Genomic DNA, 14,970 nt, shown 5'->3' with positions numbered 1-14,970 from the left:
CGTTAGAGAGAATGTTTTCATGCCAACGTTGACGCAAACGCTGAAGACAGGGCCTGAGAGCAATTTTACATGTTGCAACACTAGTAAAGGCCCCAATGCACCACTGGACCATGCAAGCAAGCTGAGCCCATCAACATCACTCAATCCAAGGCATAAGAAGCATCTAGATTAGGAATTTTTATTTGTAATTTGTATTTTCATCTTTTAGTTGTAAGCCTATATAAAGGCATTAACTGGATTGGAGGAATCATTCTGGATTGGAGGGGAGTTCAGAATCATGCATCCACATCCCCTGAGACACACCTTTGATGCACTTTTCCTTCTTTTCTTTTCTTTTCTGTTTTTCTTGTAGTTTAATTCTAGTTTGTAATTTCCATTATGAATTTAAAGTTTCCATTTCTGTTTGAATTCTAATTCTTCTTCTTCAATTTTTTGCATTTTATTTCTTCTCTGTTAGAATAGAGCAATGAACTAAACTAACTCTCTTCATTGGGTTAGAGAGCTCTATTGTTATTTAATAGATCAATTGTAATTTTCATCATCCTTTCTCTTTCTTTTCTCTTATTCTTACTAGTAAGCTTTCGATCCTAATTCAATTGAACAATTGTCTCGACGGAAAAATTGTTCGTAATTGGATTTCCTCGGAACCTTGACATAGGAATGAGGAAATCATGCTAGAAATGCTTTCTCACATTGGATTAGGTTGGGGGTTGGATGGATATTGTGACATTTAATATTACCAATACTTTGATCTATGAATGTGTGTGGTATAATCAGTGACCAAGCTTTATCTCTTCCCATGAACAATTAAACCAAGACATCGGGAAATTATTGCGCGGAACTTATTTTTCGCGTATCACTTTATTTTTGGATTGTGATGAGCGGATAATTTATACGCTTTTTGGCATTGTTTTTAGGTAGTTTTTAATATATTTTGGTCACTTTTTATTATATTTTTATTAGTTTTTAAATAAAAATCACATTTTTGGACTTTACTATGAGTTTGTGTATTTTTCTGTGATTTCAGGTATTTTCTGGCTGAAATTGAGGGACCTGAGCAAAAATCTGATTCAGAGGCTGAAAAAGGACTGCAGATGCTGTTGGATTCTGACCTCCCTGCACTCGAAGTGGATTTTCTGGAGCTACAGAAGCCTAATTAGCGTGCTCTCAATTGCGTTGAAAAGTAGACATCCTGGGCTTTTCAGCAATATATAATAGTCCGTACTTTTTCCGAGATTTAATGGCCCAAACCGGCGTTCTAAGTCAGTATAAGAATTCTGGCATCAAAACGCCAGAACTGGCATAAAAGCTAGAGTAAAACACCCAAACTGGCATAAAAGCTGGCATTAATTGCTTATTTTCGTACTTTTCTCTACATGTGAAAGCTTCAATGCTCAGCCCAAGCACACACCAAGTGGGCCCAGAAGAAGATTTCTGCATTAATTACTTATTTCTGTAACCCTAGGCTACTAGTTTTCTATAAATAGGACCTTTTGCTATTGTATTTTCATCCTTTAATCATCTTTTAATCATCTTTAACCATGTTTTGATGATTGAACCCTCTTTGGGAGGCTGGCCATTCGGCCATACCTGGACCTTTTGTTCTTATGTATTTTCAACAGTGGAGTTTCTACACACCATAGATTAAGGTGTGGAGCTCTGCTGTTCTTCATGAATCAATGCAAAGTACTATTGTTTTTCCATTCAATTCACGCCTACTTCTTCTCCAAGATATACTCTCGTACTTAATTCAGTTAAGTCAGAATGAAGGGGTGACCCGTGACAATCACCCAATCTTCGTTACTCGCTTAGCCAAGGTCGCGTGCCTGACAACCACAAAGCGATCTACATGATGTTCAACATAGTCATTGGACGACAGCTGGAGTATACTCTCTTGGGTTTCTAATCTAAGATTAAAACCTTCGTGGTATAGGCTAGAATTATTGGCGGCCATTCTTGAGATCAAGAAAGTCTAAACCTTGTCTGTGGTATTCCGAGTAGGATCTGGGAAGGGATGACTGTGACGAGCTTCATACTCGCGAGTGTTGGGCGTAGTGACAGACGCAAAAGGATCAATGGATCCTATTCCAACGTGATCGAAAACCAACGGATGATTAGCCGTGCGGTGACACCGCATTTGGAACATTTTCACTGAGAGGACAAGAGGTAACCATTGACAACGGTGAAACCCAATATAAAGCTTGCCATGGAAGGGAGTATGAAGGATTGGATGAAGACAATAGGAAAGCAGAAGTTCAGGAGGAACAAAGCATCTTCATACGCTTATCTGAAATTCTCACCAATGAATTGCATAAGTATCTCTATTTTATTTTATGTTTTATTCATATTTTAATTATCTTAAACTCCATAACCATTTGAATCCACCTGACTGAGATTTACAAGATGACCATAGCTTGCTTCAAGCCGACAATCTCCTTGGGATCGACCCTTACTCACGTAAGGTTTATTACTTGGACGACCTAGTACACTTGCTGGTTAGTTGTGCAGAATTGTGACAAAGAGTTGAGATTACAATTGTGCGTACCAAGTTGTTGGCGCCATTGATGATCACAATTTCGTGCACCAAGTTTATGGCGCCGTTGCCGGGGATCGTTCGAGTTTGGACAACTGACGGTTCATCTTGTTGCTCAAATTAGGTAATTTTATTTTATGTTTAAGCTTTTTACTTTTTATTTTCGAAAAAAAGAAAAAATAATATTTCTATTCTGTTCTTTAGAGTTTTTAAGAATGAATTCTAGAGTTTCATGATGATTTGTTAAAGTCTGGCTTGTTGTGAAATCATGTCTAAACTTTTGGACCTAGGTTTCAACTTATCATCACAAGAGCTTGTTGATTTCTATCAATTTTGCTATTGAAAGTAATGATCTCCTAAAGCTTGGCTGGCCATTGGCCATGTCTAGTGTTTTGGACCGAAGCTTTCATTGAAGGCTTGGCTGGCTAGTAAGCCATGTCTAATTCCTGGACCGGAGTTTTAGACTAATATTGCATAATTCATGGAATTCTCATTAAAAATTTTGAATTCCTTACTTTCTCTTTTTCCAATTAATTTTCGAAAAAAAATTTACAAAAAATTTTAAAATCACAAAAATAAAAAAAATAATGTGTGTTTCTTGTTTATGTCTAGTGTCAATTTTCAAGTTTGGTGTCCTGCATGTTTTATTTATTTCCTTGCATTTTCCGAATATATGAATTCTGTTCTTCATTGATCTTCAAGTTGTTCTTGATGATTTTATTGGGTCTGATCTTTAAATTCTCTTGTTTTGTGTCTTTTGTTGTTTTTCATATGCATTTTCAATTTGTTAGTGTCTCTAGTATGAAAATTTCTAAGTTTGGTGTCCTGCATGCTTTGTTTATTTGATCTTAGTTTTACATGATTAGTTTCATTTTGTTGTTTTTCATCATTAAAAATTTAAAAAAAATTTCAAAATTGTGTCTTTTCAAGTCAATAATACAGAGAATTGAAGATTCAGAACATGCAGCAGAGGAATTACACAGAAAAGGCTGGGCGTTCAAAACGCCCAGTGAGGAAGGAAAACTAGCATTTAAATGCCAGCCAGGGTACCTGTCTGGGCGTTAAACGCCCAAAAGGGTAGTATTTTGGGCGTTAAACACCAGAATGGATACCATTCTGGGCATTTAACGCCAGGATGGCACAAAAGGGAAGATTCTGTTTTCAATTCAAATCTTTTTCAAATTTTCATAATTTTTCAAAATCAAATCTTTTTCAGATCATATCTTTTCAATCATATCTTTTCAAAATCAAATCCTTTCCATTTTTTTAGTATTCTCGAAAATCCTTGCTACAATTAATGATTTAATTCAAAATTTTCAAGTTGCTACTTGCCTATTAAGAAAGGATCAAATTTTAAATTCTATAATTATGTCTTTTAATTTCTTGTTAGTCAAGTAATCAACTTTAATTTTAAAAATTTCTTTTAAATTGATTTTCAATCATATCTTCTCAATCATATCTTCTCAATCACATCTTTTTCAAAATAAATTTCTATCATATCTTTTTGATTTCTAATTTCAAAATCTTTTTTAAAATCACTTAACTACTTTCTCAATTTTAATTTTCGAAAATCATCAATCAATTTTTCAAAATTTCTTTTAATTATTTCAAAATCTTTTTAAATTTAATTTTGAAAATTCTTCCCCTCTTCTCACATCCTTCTATTTAAGGACTAACACTTCTCCATTATCAGCAATTTGGACTCTCTCTCTATAAGTTCGAATTCTCATATCTACCTTCTCCTTCTATTTTTCTTTTCCTCTGACACCTCAAGGAATCTCTATACTATGACATAGAGGATTCCATACTTTCTTCTTCTCTCTTTCATATGAGCAGGAGCAAGGACAAAGGCATTCTTGTTGAAGCTGATCCTGAACCTGAAAGGACCTTGAAGAGAAAGCTAAGAGAAGCTAAAGTACAACTCTCTGGAGAGAACCTAATAGAAATTTTCAAACAAGAAGAAGCCATGGCAGCCGAAAACAACAACAATGCCAACAATGCAAGGAAGGTGTTTGGTGATTTTACTACACCTACTCCTGACTTCTATGGGAGAAGCATCTCTATCCCTGCCATTGGAGCAAACAATTTTGAGCTTAAGCCTCAATTAGTTTCTCTAATGCAACAGAATTGCAAGTTTCATGGACTTCCATTGGAAGATCCTCATCAGTTCTTAGCTGAATTCTTGTAAATCTGTGACACTGTCAAGACCAATGGGGTTGACCCTGAGGTCTACAGACTTATGCTCTTTCCTTTTGCTGTAAGAGACAGAGCTAGGATATAGTTGGATTAACAACCTAAGGAAAGCCTGAACTCTTGGGAAAAGCTGGTCAGTGCTTTTCTGGCCAAATTCTTTCCACCTCAAAAATTGAGTAAGCTTAGAGTGGAAGTCCAGACCTTTAGACAGAAGGAAGGTAAATCCCTCTATGAAGCTTGGAAAAGATACAAGTAATTGATCAGAAGGTGTCCATCTGACATACTTTCTGAATGGAGCATCATAGGTATCTTCGATGATGGTCTGTCTGAACTGTCCAAGATGTCATTGGACAGCTCTGCTGGAGGATCTCTTCATCTAAAGAAGACGCCTGTAGAAGCTCAGGAACTGATTGAGATGGTTGCAAATAATCAATTCATGTACACTTCTAAAAGGAATCCTGTGAATAATGGGACAAATCAGAAGAAAGGAGTTCTTGAGATTGATACTCTGAATGCCATATTGGCTCAGAATAAAATATTGACTCAGCAAGTCAATATGCTTTCTCAAAGTCTGTCTGGCATGCAAGCAGCAACAGGAAGTACCAAAGAAGCTTCATCTGAAGAAGAAGCTTATGATCCTGAGAATCCAGCAATGGAAGAGGTGAATTACATGGGAGAACCCTATGGAAACACCTATAATCCTTCATGGAGAAATCATCCAAATCTCTCATGGAAGGACCAACAGAGGCCTCAAAAAGGCTTCAACAACAGTAATGGTGGAAGAAATAGGTTTAGCAATAGCAAGCCTTTTCCATCATCTTCTCAGCAATAGACAGAGGATTCTAAGCAGAGCCAATCTGACTTAGCAACTATAATCTCTGATCTAACTAAGACCACTCAAAGTTTCATGACTGAAATAAGGTCCTCTATTAGAAATTTGGAGGCACAAGTGGGTCAGCTGAGTAAGAAAATTATTGAACTCCCTCCTAGTACTCTCCCAAGCAATACAGATGAGAACCCAAAGAGAGAATGCAAGGCCATAAACATGTCCCACATGGCCGAATGCATAGAGGAGGGAAAGGCAGTGAATTCTACTGAGGAAGACCTCAATGGACGTCTACTGGCCTCCAAGGAGTTCCCTAATGAGGAACCATAGGAATCTAAGGCTCATACAAAGACCATAGAAGTTCCATTGAATTTACTTCTGCCATTCATGAGCTCTGATGAGTATTCTTCCTCTGAAGAGGATGAAGATGTTACTGAAGAGCAAGTTGCTAGGTACCTTGGAGCAATCATGAAGCTAAATGCCAAGTTATTTGTTAATGAGACTTGGGAGGATGAACCCCCCTTGCTCACCAAAGAACTGGATGACTTAACTAGGCAGAGATTACCTCAGAAGAGACAGGATCTTGGAAAGTTCTCAATACCTTGTACTATAGGCACCATGACCTTTTAGAAGGCTCTGTGTGACCTGGGGTCAAGTATAAACCTCATACCTCTCTCTATAATGGAGAAGCTAGGGATCCTTGAGGTACAAGCTGCAAAAATCTTACTAGAGATAACAGACAATTCAAGAAAACAGGCTTATGGACTTGGAGAGGATGTCTTGGTAAAGGTTGAAGGCCACTACATCCCTGCTGATTTCATAATCCTAGACACTAGGAAGAGTATGGATGAAACCCTCATCCTTGGTAGACCCTTCCTAGCCACAGCAAAAGCTGTGATTGATGTTGACATAGGAGAATTGGTCCTTCAAGTGAATAAGGACTCCCTTGTGTTTAAAGCTCAAGGATCTCCCTCTGTAACAATGGAGAGGAAGCATGAAAAGCTTCTCTCAATACAGAGTCAAATAGAGCCCCCACATTCAAACTCTAAGTTTGGTGTTGGGAGGCCATCATCATACTCTGAGTATCTGTGAGGCTCCATGAGAGCCCACTATCAAGCTACTGACACTAAAGAAGCACTTATTGGGAGGCAACCCAATTTTATTTAATCATATCTATTTATTTTCCATTGTTATTTTATGTTTTATGTAGGTTGATGATCATGTGAAGTCACAAAAATAACTGAAAAAGCAAAAACAGAATGAAAAATAGTATTAAAAATAGCACACCATGGAGGAGAAGCTTATTGGCGTTTAAACGCCAGTAAGGGTAGCAGAATGGGCGTTAAACGCCCAGTCTGGCACCATTCTGGGCGTTTAACGCCAGAAATGGGCACCAAACTGGCGTTTAACGCCAGAAAAGGGCACAGAGCTGGCGTTAAACGCCAGAAAGGGGAGAAAAGCTGGCGTTAAACGCCAGAAATGGGCAGTAACCTGGCGTTTAACGCCAGGATTGGCACAGGATGGGGCGTTTACACGCCAACATGGTGCAGGGATGAGAAATCCTTGACACCTCAGGTTCTTTGGATCCCACAGGATCCCCACCTACCTCATCTCTCTCTCTTTTCTTCACACCTTCCCACAACACCCTTCCCCAAAAATCCTTCACCAATCACTTCAATACCTCTTCCCCAAAAACCCCTCACCTATCAAATCCTACCCTCTTCTCCATAATATCTTCACCAATCCACATCTGTCCATCATAAAACTCCACCTACCTCACCATTCAAATTCAAACCACTTTCCCTCTCAAACCCACCCATACATGGCCGAACCCTACCCCTCTCTCCACTCCTATATAAACCCATCTTCACTCCTTCATTTTCACACATCATACACACTACTTCTCCCCCTTGGCCGAACCACTAAACCTCCTCCATCTCCTCTATTTCTTCCTCTTCTACTATTTTCTTTCTTCTTTTGCTCGAGGACGAACAAACCTTCTAAGTTTGGTGTGGTAAAAGCATTGCTTTTTGTTTTTCCATAACCATTTATGGCACCAAAGGCCGGAAAAACCTCTAGAAAGAGGAAAGGAAAGGCAAAAGCTTCCACCTCCGAGTCATGGAAGATGGAGAGATTCATCTCAAGGGTACATCAAGACCACTTCTATGAAGTTGTGGCCAAGAAGAAGGTGATCCCCGAGGTCCTTTTCAAACTCAAAAAAGGGTGAATATCCGAAAATCCGACATGAGATTAGAAGAAGAGGTTCAGAAGTTCTCACCAACCCCATTCAACAAGTCAGAATCTTAATGGTTCAAGAGTTTTATGCCAATGCATGGATCACCAAGAACCATGATCAAAGTGTGAACCCGAACCCAAAGAATTGGCTTACAATGGTCCGGGGAAAATCCTTAGATTTTAGTCCGGAAAATGTAAGATTGGCATTCAACTTGCCCATGATGCAAGGAGATGCACGCCCCTACACTAGAAGGGTCAACGTTGATCAAAGGTTGGACCAAGTTCTCATAGACATTTGTGAAGAGGGCGCTCAATGGAAGAGAGATTCAAGAGGGAAGCCGGTTCAACTAAGAAGGCATGACCTCAAGCCTGTGGCTAGGGGATGGTTGGAGTTCATCCAACGCTCAATCATTCCTACTAGCAACCGGTCTGAAGTTACTATAGACCGGGCTATCATGATATAAAGCATCATGATTGGAGAAGAAGTAGAAGTTCATGAGGTTACATCCCTAAAACTCTACAAGGTGGCGGACAAGCCTTCCCTTATCTCATTTGTCACCTCTGCAATTCAGCTGGAATTGACATAGAGGAAGACATCCTCATTGATGAGGACAAGCCCATCACTAAGAAAAGGATGGAGCAAACAAGAGACCCCACTCATGGACAAGAGCATGAGAAAATTCCTCATCATGAAATCCCTGAGATGCCTCAAGGGATACATTTTCCTCCACAAAACTATTGGGAGCAAATCAACACCTCCATAGGAGAATTTAGTTCCAATATGGGACAACTAAGGGTGGAGCACCAAGAGCATTCTATCCTCCTCCATGAAATTAGAGAAGACCAAAGAGTCATGAGGGTGGAAAAAAAAAAGGCAAGAAAGAGACATTGAGGAGCTCAAGCACTCCACAAGATCTTCAAGAGGAAGAACAAGCCATTATCACTAAGGTGGACCTGTTTTTTAATTTCCTTGTTCTTTATTTTCTATTTTTTGAAATTATGCTTTATGTTTTATTTATGTTTGTGTCTTATTACATGATCACTAGTGTCTTAGTGTCTATGCCTCACGGTCACGCCAAGACCTTGTTCTTATGTATTTTCAACGGTGGAGTTTCTACACACCATAGGTTAAGGTGTGGAGCTCTGCTGTTCTTCATGAATTAATGCAAAGTACTACTGTTTTTCTATTCAATTCACGCCTACTTCTTCTCTAAGATATTCATTTGCACCCAAGAACATTATGAATGTGATGATTATGTGACACTCATCACCATTCTCACCTATGAACGCATGACTGACAACCACTTCCGTTCTACATGCAAACAAGCTTGAATGTGTATCTCTTGGGTTTCTAATCTAAGATTAGAACCTTCATGGTATAGGCTAGAATTATTGGCGGCCATTCCTGAGATCCAGAACGTCTAAACCTTGTCTGTGGTATTCTGAGTAGGATCCGGGAAGGGATGACTGTGACGAGCTTCAAACTCGCGATTGTTTGGCGTGTGACAGACGCAAAAGGATCAATGGATCCTATTCCAACATGATCGAGAACCGACAGATGATTAGCCGTGCGGTGACAGCGTGCGTAGAACATTTTCACTGAGAGGACGGGAAGTAGCCATTGACAATGGTGATGCCCAACATAAAACTTGCCATGGAAAGGAGTATGAATGATTGGAAGAAAGCAATAGGAAAGCAGAGGTTCAGGAGGAACAAAGCATCTTCATACGCTTATCTGAAATTCCTACCAATAAATTACATAAGTATCTCTATCTTTATTATATGTTTTATTCATCTTTTAATTATCAATCCTCCATAACCATTTGAATCAGCCTGACTGAGATTTATAAGATGACCATAGCTTGCTTCAAGCCGACAGTCTCCGTGGGATCGACCCTTACTCACGTAAGGTATTAGTTGGACGACCCAGTGCACTTGCTGGTTAGTTGTGCAGAATTGTGACAAAGTGTGATTCACGTTTGAGAGCTCCAAGTCCTTTGGCGCCATTGTTGACGATCACAATTTCGTGCACTGATGAGCGGATAATTTATATGCTTTTTGACACAGTTTTTAGTATGTTTTTAGTAGGATCTAGTTACTTTTAGGGATGTTTTCATTAGTTTTTATGTTAAATTCACATTTCTGGACTTTACTATGAGTTTGTGTGTTTTTCTGTGATTTCAGGTATTTTCTGGCTGAAATTGAGGGACTTGAGCAGAAATCAGATTCAGAGGTTGAAGAAGGACTGCTGATGCTGTTGGATTCTGACCTCCCTACACTCAAAGTGGATTTTCTGGAGCTACAGAACTCAAAATGGCACGCTTCCAATTGCTTTGGAAAGTAGACATCCAGGGCTTTCCAGCAATGTATAATAGTCCATACTTTGGCCAAGAATGGACGACGTAAACTGGCGTTCAACGCCAGCCTTCTGCCCAAATCTGGCGTCCAGCGCCAGAAAAGGATCCAAAACCAGAGTTGAACGCCCAAACTGGCACAGAAACTGGCGTTCAACTCCACAAATGGCCTCTGCACGTGCTACACTTAAGCTCAGCCCAAACACACACCAAGTGGGCCCAGGAAGTGGATTTATGCATCAATTACTCACTCATGTAAACCCTAGTGACTAGTTTATTATAAATAGGACCTCTTACTATTGTATTAGACGTCTTTTCGACCATCTTTGGATCCTGGATTGTATTTTGATCCTGTGATCTTGTTTAGGGGGCTGGCCATCTCGGCCATGCCAGGACCTTTCACTTATGTATTTTCAACGGTAGAGTTTCTACACTCCATAGATTAAGGTGTGGAGCTCTGCTGTTCCTCAAAGATTAATGCAAAGTACTACTATTTTCTATTCAATTCTTCTTATTTCTCTTCTAAGATATCCATTCGCACCCAAGAACGTGATGAAGGTGATGATTATGTGTGACGCTCATCACCATTCTCCCCTATGAACGCGTGCCTGACAAACACTTCTGTTCTACATGAATTAAGCTAGAATGAGTATCTCTTAGATCTCCTAACCAGAATCTTCGTGGCATAAGCTAGAATGATGGCGGCATTCAAGAGAATCCGGAAGGTCTAAACCTTGTCTGTGGTATTCCGAGTAGGATTCAATGATTGAATGACTGTGACGAGCTCCTAACTCGCGATTGCAGGGCGTTAGTGACAGACGCAAAAGGATAGTAAATCCTATTCCAGCATGATCGAGAACCGACAGATGAATAGCCGTGCCGTGACAGGGTGCGTGAGCATATTATTCACTGAGAGGATAAGATGAAGTCATTGGCAAGGGTGATGCCTCCAGACGATTAGCCGTGCCGTGACAGGGCATTGGATCATTTTCCCGAGAGATGACCGAAAGTAGCCATTGACAGTGGTGATGTATCACATAAAGCCAGCCATGGAAAGGAGTAAGAATGATTGGATGAAGATAGCAGGAAAGCAGAGGTTCAGAGGAACGAAAAGCATCTCTATTCGCTTATCTGAAATTCCTACCAATGATTTACATAAGTATCTCTATCCCTATTTTATTATATAATATTCAAAAACACCATTATCACTTTATATCTGCCTGACTGAGATTTACAAGGTGACCATAGCTTGCTTCATACCAACAATCTCCGTGGGATTCGACCCTTACTCACGTAAGGTATTACTTGGACGACCCAGTGCACTTGCTGGTTAGTTGTATCGAAGTTGTGACAATTATGAATTAAGATCAGAGCACCAAGCTCTGGAGCCATTACCAAGATTTGTTCGAGCCTGGAGACCATAATTTCGTGCACCATGCACCAAGTTTTTGGCGCCGTTGCCGGGGATTGTTTGAGTTTTCGGCAAGCTTTTGGTCCGGTAACATCAGTGCCAGATTCCCTTTTTATCCGGCAACAGCACCAAGTTTTTGGCGCCGTTGCCGGGGAATTGTTAGAGTTTGGACAACTGACGGTTCATCTTGTTGCTCAGATTAGGTAATTTTCTTTTTATTTTATTTTCAAAAATTTTTCAAAAATATTTCTAAAATTTTTTCATCTGTTCTCGAAAATAATAAAAATGTTTTCAAAAAAAAAATTTTTTTTTATTCAAAATTTTTAAAGAATGAATTCTAGTGTTTCATGAAGCATGTAAAGCCTGGCTGGCTGTAAAGCCATGTCTAAATTCTTTTGGACTGAGGTTTTGGATTAAAATTGAATGAATTACATTCATATGTTTGCTGAAGCTTGGCTGGCCATTGGCCATGTCTAGTGTTTTGGACTGGAGCTTTCTTTGAAAGCTTGGCTGGCTAGTGAGCCATGTCTAATTCCTGGACTGAAGCTTTAGACTAAGAATGCAAGATTCCTGGAATTCATATTAAAAATTTTGGAATCCTTATTTTCCTTTTTCTATTAATTTTCGAAAAAAAAAAAAAAATAAAATCCAAAAAAATTAGAGAATCATAAAAATCAAAAATATTTTGTGTTTCTTATTTGAGTCTTTAGTCATATCATAAGTTTGGTGTCAATTGCATGTGCATCTTGCATTTTTCGAAAATTTCATGCATTCATAGTGTTCTTCATGATCTTCAAGTTGTTCTTGGTAAGTCTTCTTGTTTGATCTTGATGATTTTTTGTTTTGTGTCTTTTCATGTTTATCATATGCATTCTTGAATTCTTAGTGCGTAAGCATTAAAGAATTCTAAGTTTGATGTCTTGCATGTTTTCTTTGCATTAAAAATTTTTCAAAAATATGTTCTTGATGTTCATCATGACATTCAAAGTGTTCTTGGTGTTCATCTTGACATTCATAGCATTCTTGCATGCATCACATGTTTTGATCTAAAAATTTCATGCATTGCATTTTTTTTTGTGTTTTTCTCTCTCATCATAAAAATTCAAAAATCAAAAAAATATCTTTCCCTTTTTCTCTCATCAAATTCGAAAATTTGGATTGACTTTTTCAAAAATTTTTAAAATCAAATTGTTTCCCATGAGTCAAATCAAATTTTCAATTTGAAAATCTGATCTTTTTCAAAATCTTTTTCAAAAATCAAATCTTTTTCAAAATTCTTAGTTATTTTCGAAAATTCCAAAAATATTTTTGAAAAATCTTTTTCTTAGTTTTATATCAAATTTTCGAAAATAACATAATCAATTAATGTTTTGATTCAAAAATTTGAAGTTTGTTACTTGCTTGTTAAGAAAGATTCAAACTTTGAGTTCTAGAATCATATCTTGTGATTTCTTATGAATCAAGTCATTAATTGAGATTTTAAAAATCAAATCTTTTTCAAAACTAACTTTAATCATATCTTTTCAAAAATATCTTCTTATCTTATCTTTTTCAAAAATATCTTTTCAAAATATCTTTTCTAACTTCCTAACTTCTTATCTTTTCAAAATTTGTTTCAACTAACTAACTAACTTTTTGTTTGTTTCTTAACTTTTTCAAAACCACCTAACTAACTCTCTCTCTCTCATTTTTCGAAAATATCTTCCCCCTTTTTCAAAATTTCTTTTTAATTAACTATTATTTTAAATTTTAAATTTTAATTTTCGAAAAAAAAAAGAGAAAAATAAAATACTAACAATTTTCAAAAACCAATTTTCAAAAATCACTAACTCCTTTTCAAAAATAATTTTCGAAAATCCCCTCCCTCTCTCTCATCCTATTCTATTTATTCATTCATTAACTAACATCTCTTCCTCACATCACCACCAAATTCGAACCCCCTCTTCTATCTGTGTTCGAATTTCTTCTTCTTTTCTTCTACTAACAATAAGGATCCTCTTTACTGTGACATAGAGGATTCCTCTTCTTTTCTTTTTCTCTTCTCTTTCTTATGAGCAGGGACAAAGAAAAAGGCATTCTTGTTGAAGCTGATCCAGAACCTGAAAAGACTCTGAAGAGAAAATTAAGAGAAGCTAAATTACAACAATCCAGAGACAACTTGATTGAAAATTTCGAACAAGTAAAGGAGATGGCAGCCGAACCCAACAACAATGCAAGGAAGATGCTTGGTGACTTTACTGCACCTAATTCCAATTTACATGGAAGAAGCATCTCCATTCCTGCCATTGGAGCAAACAACTTTGAGCTGAAACCTCAATTAGTTTCTCTGATGCAGCAGAACTGCAAGTTTCATGGACTTCCATCTGAAGATCCTTTTCAGTTCTTGACTGAATTCTTGCAGATATGTGATACTGTTAAGACTAATGGAGTAGATCCTGAAGTCTACAGGCTCATGCTTTTCCCTTTTGCTGTAAGAGACAGAGCTAGATTATGGTTGGATTCTCAACCCAAAGACAGTCTGAACTCTTGGGATAAGCTGGTCACGGCTTTCTTAGCCAAGTACTTTCCTCCTCAAAAGCTGAGCAAGCTTAGAGCTGATGTTCAAACCTTCAGACAGAAAGAAGGTGAATCCCTCTATGAAGCTTGGGAAAGATACAAACAGTTGACCAAAAAGTGTCCTTCTGACATGCTTTCAGAATGGACCATCCTGGATATATTCTATGATGGTTTATCTGAGCTATCAAAGATGTCACTGGACACTTCTACAGGTGGATCCATTCACCTAAAGAAAACGCCTGCAGAAGCTCAAGAACTCATTGACATGGTTGCTAATAACCAGTTCATGTACACTTCTGAAAGGAATCCTGTGAGTAATGGGACGCCCATGAAGAAGGGAGTTCTTGAAGTTGATACTCTGAATGCCATATTGGCTCAGAACAAAATATTGACTCAGCAAGTCAATATGATTTCTCAGAGTCTGCATGGAATGCAAGCTGCATCCAACAGTACTCAAGAGGCATCTTCTGAAGAAGAAGCTTATGATCCTGAGAACCCTGCAATAGCAGAGGTAAATTACTTAGGTGAACCTTATGGAAACACTTATAACTCATCATGGAGAAATCATCCAAATTTCTCATGGAATGATCAAAAGCCTCAACAAGGCCTTAATAATGGTGGAAGAAACAGGTTTAGCAATAGCAAGCCTTTTCCATCATCAACTCAGCAACAGACAGAGAACTCTGAACAAAATGCTTCTAATTTAGCAAATCTAGTCTCTGATCTATCTAAGGCCACTGTAAGTTTCATGAATGAAACAAGGTCTTCCATTAGAAATCTGGAAGCACAAGTGGGCCAGCTGAGTAAAAGGATCACTGAAATCCCTCCTAGTACTCTCCCAAGCAATACAGAAAAGAACCCA

At 38.1% G+C, this 14,970-nt stretch overlaps 1 non-coding gene across 1 annotated transcript; it reads right to left on the bottom strand.

Annotated features, from left to right (window-relative positions):
* Nucleotides 1-14,136: 14,136 nt before the first annotated feature.
* LOC112787407 (small nucleolar RNA R71) lies at nt 14,137-14,244 on the bottom strand. Its single transcript, XR_003194823.1, has one exon. It is a non-coding gene; the product is annotated as a small nucleolar RNA R71 (small nucleolar RNA).
* Between the last annotated feature and the right edge of the window lie 726 nt (nt 14,245-14,970).

This window comes from Arachis hypogaea, chromosome 20, assembly GCF_003086295.3.
Source record: "Arachis hypogaea cultivar Tifrunner chromosome 20, arahy.Tifrunner.gnm2.J5K5, whole genome shotgun sequence".
Taxonomy (NCBI): Eukaryota; Viridiplantae; Streptophyta; class Magnoliopsida; order Fabales; family Fabaceae; genus Arachis; species Arachis hypogaea.
The sequence above is the reverse complement of the archived record's forward strand: the minus strand, read 5'-3'. Positions and strand labels throughout refer to the sequence as shown.